This window comes from Lissotriton vulgaris, chromosome 7 (genome assembly GCF_964263255.1).
Source record: "Lissotriton vulgaris chromosome 7, aLisVul1.2, whole genome shotgun sequence".
NCBI lineage: Eukaryota > Metazoa > Chordata > Amphibia > Caudata > Salamandridae > Lissotriton > Lissotriton vulgaris.
The window spans coordinates 140,845,182-140,856,994 of NC_141695.1; the positions used below are offsets into that span (position 1 = coordinate 140,845,182).

The 11,813-nt window shown below is 41.2% G+C and overlaps 1 long non-coding RNA gene across 1 annotated transcript; it reads left to right on the forward strand.

Annotated features, from left to right (window-relative positions):
• Window positions 1-9,390: 9,390 nt before the first annotated feature.
• Window positions 9,391-10,514, forward strand: LOC147701019 (uncharacterized). Its single transcript, XR_015297151.1, has 3 exons — window positions 9,391-9,448; window positions 9,616-9,726; window positions 10,422-10,514. It is a non-coding gene; the product is annotated as an uncharacterized LOC147701019 (long non-coding RNA).
• The last annotated feature ends 1,299 nt before the right edge of the window (window positions 10,515-11,813 follow it).

Genomic DNA, 11,813 nt, shown 5'->3' on the forward strand with positions numbered 1-11,813 from the left:
CTTCAGTGGAAGCTTCGATCATTGCGCTGGGTTTTGTGTTATATTTAGCACATGAAACTGGAAATTTCCGCTAGTTCGTTTAGTCCGTGATTGACAGTATCTAGGTACATAATAGTTTTGGCTTCTTGCTTGGACAAGATGTCGGCCACATTTTTGCCTTTCACCTGTTTTACCACAGTCCATTTGAGGTCATCTGGTCCGTGCTGTTTTTCAATGCAGTGGGAGACCATAGGTGCATTTTCCTTTTTGCATCGAATTCTGGAGCGATGTTGCGATATTCTTGTTTTTATGGGTTGGCTTGTTTTGCCCACATACGCAAGTCCGCAAGGGCATATGGCACAGTACATAACGTTGCAGGTGTTGCAGTTTGTAAATACCTCATGTTTGATTTGTTTCTGGCCATAAGAGAATATTGTTCCTTCTATGGTGCTATCACAGGAAATGCAGTTGCCGCATTTGTGATGTCCTTTGACCGGTGGAAGGTTCAGGAGTGACTGAATTGAACTTTCTTGCCTTGGTAATGCTGTGTCTGCTCGAACCAGTTTGTTTCTCACACTCTCATTCTTTTTGAGTGCGAAGATGGGTGGAGCATCAAAGGGTTTCAGGCTCCGTACTGTGTTCCAATTTTTGGTGACTATTTTCTTGATTTCTGCAGTTGCTCCAGAGAAGGTTGTCACACATACAATTGGGGTGTCTTCCTTATTCTTTTCTTTGGGAGTCAAAAGGGTATCTCTCAGGATATACCAAGTTCTCTTCATGCTTCTCTTTAGCAATTTCTTGGGATATCCTCTTTCAATCAGTTTATGCATCAGCTCCTGAGCATGGTGGAAGTAGTCTGTTTTCTTTGTGCAATTCCTGCGCAATCTCATGAATTGACTTAATGGTAGATTTTCACGGAGATTGCGTTGGTGGAAGCTGGAAAAGTGTAGAAAGGTGTTACGGTCGGTCTCTTTGGTGTATAGGGTGGTATACATGGTGCCTTCTTCATGTTTGACCATCAAATCCAAGAAGTTTATTTGTGTTTTGTTGTATGCCAGAGTGAATTGGATGTTGGGATTTCGGTCATTGAGCCAGACAACGAATTCTTTCAATAGTAGTTCTTCGCCTCTCCACAGCATGAAGACGCCGTCTATGTAACGCCGCCAAACTTTTATATGCCCTTCGAATGGATTGTTATTGTAGATCCAAGTTGCTTCATATAGAGCCATGTACATTATAGCCATTTCCGGCGCGAAGGGACATCCCATGGCCGTCCCCATAGTTTGGAGGTATTGCACGTTGTTGAATTTGAAAAAATTGAATTTCAAACAAATTTCCGCTAGTTTGATTAGGAAATCAGTAGGAACATTGTGTGGCCTTTCTCTCTTTTCGAGGAAGAATTCAAGGGCTTCCAAGCCGTCTTCTTGCGGGATATTGGAATATAAACTCACGATGTCCATGGTGACCAGGAATTCCATAGATTCGTCAAAGGGTTGGCCATCTAAAAAATTTATCGCTTCCATCGTGTCTTTAATGAAGCTTGCAGTCTGGCCGACAAGGAGTTTTAGAAACGTATCGACATATTTGGCTGGTCGTTCCAGGATTGAATTCACTCCCGAGATAATCGGGCGACCAGGAGGGTTCGTGGGGTCCTTATGGATTTTGGGTAGAATATACATCAAGGGTGTACGCGGGTTCTTGTTTATTAAATATTCTCCCTCCTTTTTGGATAGCCATCCTTCTTTCCTACCCTGATTTGCTAGGGTTTCTAGACGATGTTTCAATTTTTCGTTCCAGTTGTCATTCGTTTTTTTATAGTACTTTTCATCCGTGACTTGCCGTTGGACTTCAGCTTCATACATTTCCCGTGGGAGGATGACAATCCCCCCACCTTTGTCTGCCGGCTTGATGATGAGACTTTTGTTGTCTTGGAGTCCCTGTAGTGCAATTTTTTCATCCATTGTGAGATTCCATTTGATGTATCTTTTCTTCCTCTTTTCGAGCGTGTCTAGGTCACGCAACACGTTCTTTTCGAACGTTAGCAGTTCCATAGGCATCTGACTGGAATTAGGAAAAAAGGTGGAAGGATTTTTTAGTCCAGACTAGTTTCTAGTCGTTAGGTCTGGCTGGTTTTCGAAAAATATTTGTAGTCTCATTTTTCTGAAAAGTTGGATGAGTTCCAATTTTGTTTGGCAGATATCTGGGCGGACTGTCGGGATAAATATTAGGCCTTTCTGTAGCACACTTATTTCACTCTCAGACAAGATGTGGTTAGACAAATTGAAGACTGCGTTTTTGTTCGGGTTTACCATCGGTAAACTCGTATCCTCGTTGTGATTTCCCCTTGGTATTGTTTGTTGGGGCGGTTGAACCACCTGTTGCCTCTCGGGCGGCCACGAGATCTGCCTCTGCCTCTGTCGGAAAAAGGTGCCTGTTGGTAAAATTGGCGGGCTTGGTCGTCTCTGTTGCTAGTGGAGGCGTCAGCGTCACTTGAGTTGGTTGATGCAGAGGAGTCTTCTGAGAATGTTAGGAATTGTCTTCTACTTCTGCCTCCGTATGTGCATAGGGCGCTAGTGTTTTGTTGTTGTTTGTAATAGTCCTTTTCCAGGTATGGGTAAGTTTTTTTCTCGGAATAATTTGTAATGTCTTTCAATAGTTTCTGTTTTTTGAAGTCTTCTGTTGTTTTCTGGAAGATTTGGTTTTCTTTTTCTAATTTGCTTAGTAGTGCCTGGGCGTTCTCGATTGCTTTATTGTTCTTGAAAGCTTCTTCCAGTTCTTTAATTAACTCCTGTTCTTTTAGTCCTAGTCGTTCAGCAGTTTTAATTGAGTGGAACATCCAATCTCTTGAGCATTTAGTGCCAATGTGACTAAATCCTTCCAAATATTCCGGATCATCTGTAAAGATCACCGGCACATTTTTTACTTGTAATCCAACTGGAGTGGTTCCTGCTCTTAGGTGTTCTAGTAGTACCTCCCCATGGAGGGATGTTCTAATTTGTTTTTTCTTTAGGCGGGCAATTTTTTCCAATTCTGTGGATTGGCCAGCTTGAAGTGCGGTATTTCCAGGATTCAATGTTGATGGTCTCTTCAATAGTGTTTCAATGTCTTCCTCTCTAATGCTCAGAGTCTTTGGTTCTGACCTTTAGATATCGGAAGGGTGATATTGTAGATGGAGTTCTCGGGTACGTGAAATTCTTGGGTAGCACTATTTATAAGGGATAGGTATTGTGTTTATTTGGGTGTCGCCCCAGTGTACCATAAGTGGAATTTAGCAGAAGGTGAAATTATGGTTCTGCTGGGTGGAGCATGTCTCTCCAGTGGGGAAAATTGGATTTCCAAATAGTCCCTCGTAGACAGGTGTCTACACTAAGTTTAGCAAAAATCGCAGGGGATTGATTCTGTTTAGGTAATCAGAGGCTGGAATCAGGGTAAATATTGTTAAGTGTACAATGCCTCTGACACCATGGATCACACAAATTATTTTATGTTCAAGTCCTATTTATTGACAATGAACGCCCATGTTTTTTAGCACATTATTTTACGAAGAATTCAAAGGGGTACACATTGGGTGTGAACAACTCATTTGTGATTATCTCCTTATATCATAAAGTACATTCAACATATATTTACAACAAATAACTTGCTGACTTCTAAATGAATCAACGTGAGAAAAAATACACAGTGATAAAATAATAGGTTCAAATATCAACAATACACAGTGAAAAGAAAAGTGAGTTCATATATCAACAAAATCTTATTTACAATTGATATATCAGGGTCCTACTATGAATCTGAGGAAGGTTATATTGGCATCCCAGGGGAATGTTATCAATTTATCCCTCAAAGGAATAGTTAATTGTCCTGTATCTTGCCAGGGAAAGTCGTTTATTCCAAAAAGTATTTAATGCCTAATTGTGAGATGCGTCTCTCACTGTATGTCCTGATTATTTAGATGGATCATAGGGCATGTATTTCTCCTGGCACTGGAGTTGAGCCTACGCGTTTCGACCTTTGTAAAAATCTTGACAGGGTGGATTGTTTAGGTAGGTCTTCATCAGGGCTCGCAGTGGGTGCTGTGGGACATCATATTACACCTACGGGAAAGTTTTAAGGAGCATGTTTTAGTGATAGGATATGGATTATAGGACCAAGTGCAGTGCTTATTAGTAATATTTACAGATGCTGGTTAGTAAATATAAAGATCACGTACCCAAGTGTAGTAGAGGCATTACTGCATGTAGTATTTACGATTGGTTTGCGGGAGGCGAGGTGGTGATGTATCACACGCCGATGTAGTGAAGCTGTACGTCCGCAGTCCTGTGTTACTGTGGAGGTAAGCAGGGAAAAGGGTTCAGACCTCTTGGTTTATCAAGGTAGTCCTTTGGGCATCTCTTAATTGGGGGTACAGAGCCTGTTTCATAATGCTTATGAAAAAACGAGGGTGCCGGTCTCTTGTGTTGTTAGACTGGCGTGGAGCGGATACACTCTATTGTTTGTTACAGTTATCGGGTGGCCCTAGTGTATCTATGGTCCGCCTAAGGCGTCTCGTACCTGGGGATGGTCTTAATGCTTCTTTAAGAGCGCCACGGCGTCATCATTGCGGAACAGTCTATCCGCGCGGTTGAAGAGCAAGGATGCGTCGCATTCCCAGCGTCTCCTTTCTAAAGCGTGTTGCTTCTCTCTCGGCTCTCGCTGTAATGGGTTTACACAGCGCTCGGCCGACATGGAATCTTTCACCCTGGTTGGGGATGAAAGCAGGGCTCTCATTGGCGTGTTCACCGGCTGTGGTGCCTCAGCGCTCCTGGTTGGACGACGTCTTCGCGTCATGGGCATGTGATCTCGTTGCTATGAGATCAGGACGCTTTTTTTCTTCAGTGGAAGCTTCGATCATTGCGCTGGGTTTTGTGTTATATTTAGCACAAACTTAAGACAGACTTAAGACAAAATCCTAACTTCTGTGAATACCAAAAGTAGTAAGTTCATTCTGTGAATGCCAAAAGTAGTAAGTGCATTCTGTGAATACCAAAAAAGTAGTAAGTTTAGGATTAAGTCTTAAGTTCATTCTGTGAATCGGGCCCTACATACCTAAACCTATCTATAATCTAAGTAGAGAAGAATCAGAATCTCTGAAAAGTTTGAAAAATAACGATAAACTGGTAATCAAAAGCTGTGATAAGGGCGGTGGCATTGTTCTGATAGACTCTGACAACTATGAACAGAAGATGAAAACTATGCTTTCTGACACGACTACTTACTCTATGATCAGAACCAACCCCTCCATCTCAATATCTAACAAAATTCAGCATCTCACCAATAGGGCACTTACAGTAGGAGACATCAATCAAAAGGAATTTGACTATTTAAATTTTCATCATCATAAGACAGCATGCATTTATGGTATGCCTAAAATTCACAGGAATCTACTAGATCACCCCTATAGACCCACTGTGTCAACCTGCTCAGGTTGAGATGAATATGACCACTATTGACATCTCCCCATCATGCACTCTGGACGCCTTTCCCCCGCTGTCTTTGCAGGATCTGGAGATCTTGCTTAATAAGACCAAATCTGGTTCCCCCCTGGATACCTGCCCACTGAAAATCATCAAGCAGTGTAGGGAGACCTTCCTACCCCCTCTGCTAGAAATAATGAATCTAGCCATGAGAGACGGTATCTTCCCCTCGGAGTGGAAGAGCGCAGTAGTGAAACCCCTGCTAAAGAAGGCCTCCCTTGATCCGGAAGTCCTAAAAAACTTCCGTCCAATCTCGCTGCTCCCAGCTCCAGCGAAGATGCTAGAGTCACATCTAAACAAGCATCTCGCTGCCTTTGTGGAAAGCTCGGGTTGCTTGGACTCCTCCCAGCACGGATTCAGGAGGGAACATAGCACCGAGTCGGCCCTCACCATCGTGCTTGATAAGATCCGCACGACAGTGGATGGGGGCCAGACCACCCTCCTGGTCCTACTAGATCTAACTGCGGCCTTCGATACCATCTCCCCCTCAGTACTTACATCTCGCCTGAGGGATGTGGGGGTGAAGGACGCAGCTCTAGATCTATTGACTTCCTTCCTTGATGGGCGGGAACAAAGAGTCAAGCTGGGGGAGTTCCTATCTCCATCCCGACCAGTGCTGTGTGGGGTCCCACAAGGGTCGGCCCTTAGTCCGACCCTATTCAACATCTACGTGACCCCACTAGCCAGACTAATAAGAACTTTCGGGATGGAGGTAGTTTCTTACGCAGATGACACCCAAATACTCGTCTCTCTTCCCCATTCAGATGTACAAACTGCCTCCAAGTTTAGATCTTGTATGGAGGCGGTTGGTCATTGGATGATCCAGAATTCACTCAAACTGAATGGGGAGAAGACTGAGGTGATGGTGTTTGGAGGGAAAGAGAACATCTGGTCAGCCAGTTGGTGGCCTGACTCGCGAGGAGAGTGCCCTTCCCCCACAACATCTGCTAAGAATCTTGGGGTGATGATAGACCCTGCCCTGCTGGGGCTTAATTCACACCCTGCGAAGGATCAGGAAATACCTCTCTTTACAGTCCAGAAAGCAATTAGCTGTTGCACTCATTGGCTCACGTCTGGACTACTGTAATGCGCTGTATGCGGGGCTAAATAGGAGCCTCCTGCAGCGCTTACAGGTAGTTCAGAATGCCACATCCAGATTTGTTCTGGATGTTCCCAGACGCTCCTCGGCCACGTTGGCCAGGAAAACGCTGCACTGGCTACCGGTAGAACACCGAGTACGGTTCAAAGTCCTATGCATGACCTATAGAGCCATTGCAAAAAACAGCGTTATGGGAGTTGGTTCCATCATCTCCCATTACATTCCCGGAAGGAACTTGCGTTCCTCCGGGAAATCGCTCTTGACAGTTCCCCGCATACGAAGAGCCAAATGGGGTGGCAGGGCCTTCTCTACCCTAGCTCCCAAATGGTGGAATGATCTTCCTCTGGATCTTAGGTCTCTACCTTCCCTACAGAAATTCCGAAGTGCCCTTAAAACTCACCTCTTTCTGCAAGCCTATGTGTAAGGATGTATGTTTCAACTTTCTGATGGTATTGTTAGGCTCCTTGATACCTGCGGGTTATTGTTTTGCGCGTTATAAATTTTTATCAAATCGGCACTAACACGGAACCACTTTCCTTTCTGCGCCCACATATACCTAAAATTGTGTCATATATTAAAGACACAGGCGACATGATAACAAAAACAGAAAATTTGCCTTTTGATCCTAGTAAAGACCTATTGGTGACAATGGATATTGAAGCGCTGTATAGCAACATCCCTCAGCAAGAAGCATTGCTAGCCACAAGTTGGTTTATTGATAATTGTGACATTACTTGGCCTAAAGACTTCCTATTGGATCTGTTGCAAGTTGTTCTCACAGAGAACATTTTTGAATTTGGGAACACCCTTTAACGTCAGACGAAGGGTGTAAGTATGGGAGCATCAGTTGCGCCATCTATAGCAAACATCTATATGGCAGCCTTCGAAACCAAGTTCATCCACAATGAAATAGCCCCCTTTTACGAATGTTTTTCCCATTGGTCCAGATATATTGACAATATTTTTTTCATATGGACCAATGGGAAAGAATCGCTTTGTGAATTCCTGCAATGGATCAATCTGACAGATGTGAATCTTAAGTTCACAGCTCAATATGATGTAAACCAAGTTGAGTTCTTAGATTTGATCAATAACACCAAAATAACAAACTTATAGTTGATCTTTTTGTTAAACCCACTGCTAGGAATACCCTTCTTCATTTTAACAGTTTTCATCCCCGGTGCCAACGAGAAAGCATACCTTTTTCTCAATTCCTTCAAGTCAGCAGGAACTGTTCCAATTTGGCGGATTATGATTTTCAAGCTAACATCATGCGCCAAAAATTTCTGAACAGTGGGTATCCCCACAGGTTGGTTAGAGACTCGTTCAAATGAGCGAGGTTTTATGACCGTGACTCCTTGTTAAGAACTAAACCCCCTAAGGAAAATAACCAACTTGTGTGTATTACCAAACATTCTACTCTTGACAACACAGTTAAATATATTGTGAATACCAACTGGCATATCTTGAATTCTAATCCTACAAACCCTAAGTTAGATAAACCCCTGTTTGCACACAGAAGAAATAAAAATTTGAAAGATCTAATTGTGCACTCACGGTTTACTGTTAGCAATGTACCATCTCAATTTGTTCAAAGGTCTTTCAGAAACAATTTTCCAGTCAGAGGTACTGTCAAATGTTCCTCATGCAAATCCTGCAACAACATCATAGGAGGTGAGTCCTTTGAACATAATGGATGCCACATGAATGCGAATGATATGTGGAACTGTAAAACTGCCAACTGCATCTATTTCATCTTATGCCCTTGTCAACTTGGATACATTGGCGAAACGTCCAGGCCTATCCAGGTTAGACTAACGGAACATCGTTCAGCTATTCGGACAAATAAGAGCATGGCACCACTGGTCAAACATTTCTATGAAAAACAACATACGCCAGATGACTTTAAATGGCGCATCCTAGAAAAAATAAGACTCCCTGACAGAAAAGGTGGCGATAAAGTTAGAAGGAAAATGGAGGTCTTCTGGATTTTTTCTCTGGGGACTTTCAAGAAAGGGCTAAACACCGAAATCCCATGGGAAAATGCCATCATTTAATTTCCCTCTCTCCCACCTGCCATGTTTGATCCATTTCTATATGTCTGTTTCCCCGTAATTAGCTGCAATGTATTAATTTTAGATTATACACTATGCAATATAATATAGAATTCTAATCTAGAGTTCTACCATGATTATATTTGTTTCTGTAACAAGTCCTACATCTTTTATATCGTGACACCATCTATATAGGGTGTCTCTTTGTGTCGCCATCAGACCTATTTTTACACTTCAGATGGTTATTTTGTTTTCGCAGCACTGGATTACAATGTTGCCCTTTTGAAATACATTGTATCATTCTTTTTCGTCATCACTTGACACCAGTTTTATACATTCCTCGTGTATCTGTGAACATTCTCCATGAATGTTATTAACTTGGGATATATTTCACATTTTCAGACTAATAGCTATTTTTTATTCTTTTATCATTATTTTCATTCTTACTTTTTCATTGTTCAGCACGTTCGAAATATGGGCAGTCATAAATTCTTCTTAATATGCATGACGGAACGATGTTGTTCGTCGAGGGCATTTTTCTCACGGTAACATTTCCTGGGCTTACTCGTTATGAGCCATCTTTGTTTACTTAGCCAGGATCAAGCATACTAGTTAGTCCTTTGCCCCTGTTCATTACCTTTCCGAACTACAAGCAGGTTTCCCGCGTTATTTCGGGATTTAAATAGGGCAGGTCATTTCCTCCTCACTGACTTCCTTTTGGAGGACGGGACGCCGCGCCGCGCCGCGCCGCGCCATTAACACCGTGTGAGCATTATCCTTGCCGCAAGTCGTTTTCGCATCAGGTAAGGGCCGTTACGCTGTTCTAGATCAACCTTTAAGATTAGAGGACTTTTCTTTTCGCCTGCAAAAAATAATTGCATTTCAATTCATGTATGTGCGTTTATTGTGCTGCACATAATTTACTCCTTTTTCTAAATGAATAATCCCGTGTTTGGTATTTTATTTACAGACTTATACAAGTCTTCAATTGCCAAATAACTGTCGTCCTGACGGTTTTATATTTACCGCAGACAATCACTATTCATTGCCAGATTCCTAACATCGTGACAGATATACTGAGGTAACTGTTTATTGTAGCCCCATAGGGCATTTTGAACTTTACATCACTGCCTGAACATCATTAGTAATGTGCATATGTCATTTTTTTCAGCTTTGTTTTTAATACATATACGACAGTTGGCAACCTGGGACCATTAATCTGGCTGTAATACTTATACCACAAGCTGCCAGTTTCATACATCTTGAGAAAATTTTATATGTTCAGGTAACTATCTGTTGAATATATAGAACAGCAAGGTATTATCACTACTTACAGAATAATGTATGAACACTTAGGTTATCTAGTGTAATTATACCCCGAGGTGTTCGTTTCCAACTTTAGCCATCTATAGTTCTTCATATACCTCACCAGTGGGCTTTGTTTATATCTTGTAAGGGGGTCCTCCCTCTGTTCTATATTATGTCAAGCTTCTCCATCATTACCTTACCATGTAGAAGGTTTTACTCATATATCTGCCTCATCACGTCTGAAATACATGTCTATAGATGCGTGACCTTCAATTAACGTTCCTCTAATGTAGATTTTAAAACGAAAAATAGCGTTTCTTAAGCCCATAACGACTTATTTCTCCATGCGTAAATTCACCAGTTTTTGGTTCGTAATAGCAGAACATCTCTCCATGCACTAAATTTTGAATACACCCTAATTTGATGACTTATTCATTTAGGACTTCATCCATTCTATTCTCCCCCCAGATACATTGTATGCTGTGGTATGGAATTGCCCAACCATCTCTTATGATTAGCGACTGAATACATCTTAGTACCTACAGACTTGTTTTCTACAGGTAAAGTGTCTTAAGTTCGCTAAACTTGATACATGAATATAATTCCATCTATCCCATAACTGCCAATATTATCCTCTCAGCAATTCTTTTGCCCTGTATTTATCCGTTCTTGCATCTAATATCATATTAGAAGGTGCACTCTCTTGTATGGCTCATATTCCAAGCAGATTCTCCCATCATGTTATGCATTCATGTGGCATCGTGTGTTCATTGGACTCTTGGAATATCTCTCCTGTTCTTGATAAATAAACATCATTATGACAAAAACTTTCTTTTTTGTCTCTATTGCCCAGGAACATCAATTGCCTGTTGTTTTCTATCCGTATATGAAGACATCATCTGCTTTGTCATCAAGTTTATTATGTAAGTTAACATCAATTTATATAGTACAACAATCATTGTGGAATGTCTAGTGCACCGTTGCCATCAGTATTACATTGTCTCCGTTGCAACTTCTATTCAATTGCTACATATTGTTCTGTACATTATTATTGCATGTGATTGAGTACTACACAATCGAAGGAAAAGACCTGTCCATCTGGAGACACACAGGAAACAAATTAGCAAATCTGAACGGAATAGCGTTAAGGATATTCTTGTTAAAGATATATTATGTTATACCTTGTTTCGAGTTATGTTGTACTGAAGGATGTAATTTTTGACCTGTATGTTTTCAATGTACTAGAAATGTACCTTATATTTGTCTTTTATATATATACTTCCAGATAATCTACTGTGACTCCTGAGGAAGGCGTTTTCTGCCAAAACACGCGTCGAGTTCTTATACATCCCTTCACTTTAGGCACCACCTATGATTTAGGGTGCCCTTTTTATTGAATTGTATTAATTTCTTTAAAAAAAATATTTTTATGTATTAAATGTATATGTTTTGACTAATGTATGTATATGCTATGATATTTGTCTAACCTTATCATATAGTATGAATTTTGTTCAGGTCTCTATATGATTTTTATTATGTCAATTAAAAATATGTTTGTTTTATAATTTTACCTCTTGAATGTTCCTTTTGCTATTGGGTCAGATCAATTGTTTGCTTATTAGTTAGACGGCCTAGGAAATTTTGTACACATAATATGGTGCATCGTATTGTAACATGAATGATGTCATCAGTGATGTCATCAGTGATGTCATTTGAGATGTCATCAGTGATGGCATCAGTGATGTCACTGACCATGTCATGAATGATGTAATATGTGACATCATCAGCAGTGGATTGCGGGCGCACAAGTTATAGTGAGTCCAACTAACTATAACATGGGAATTTCAATGGTTTTCTATG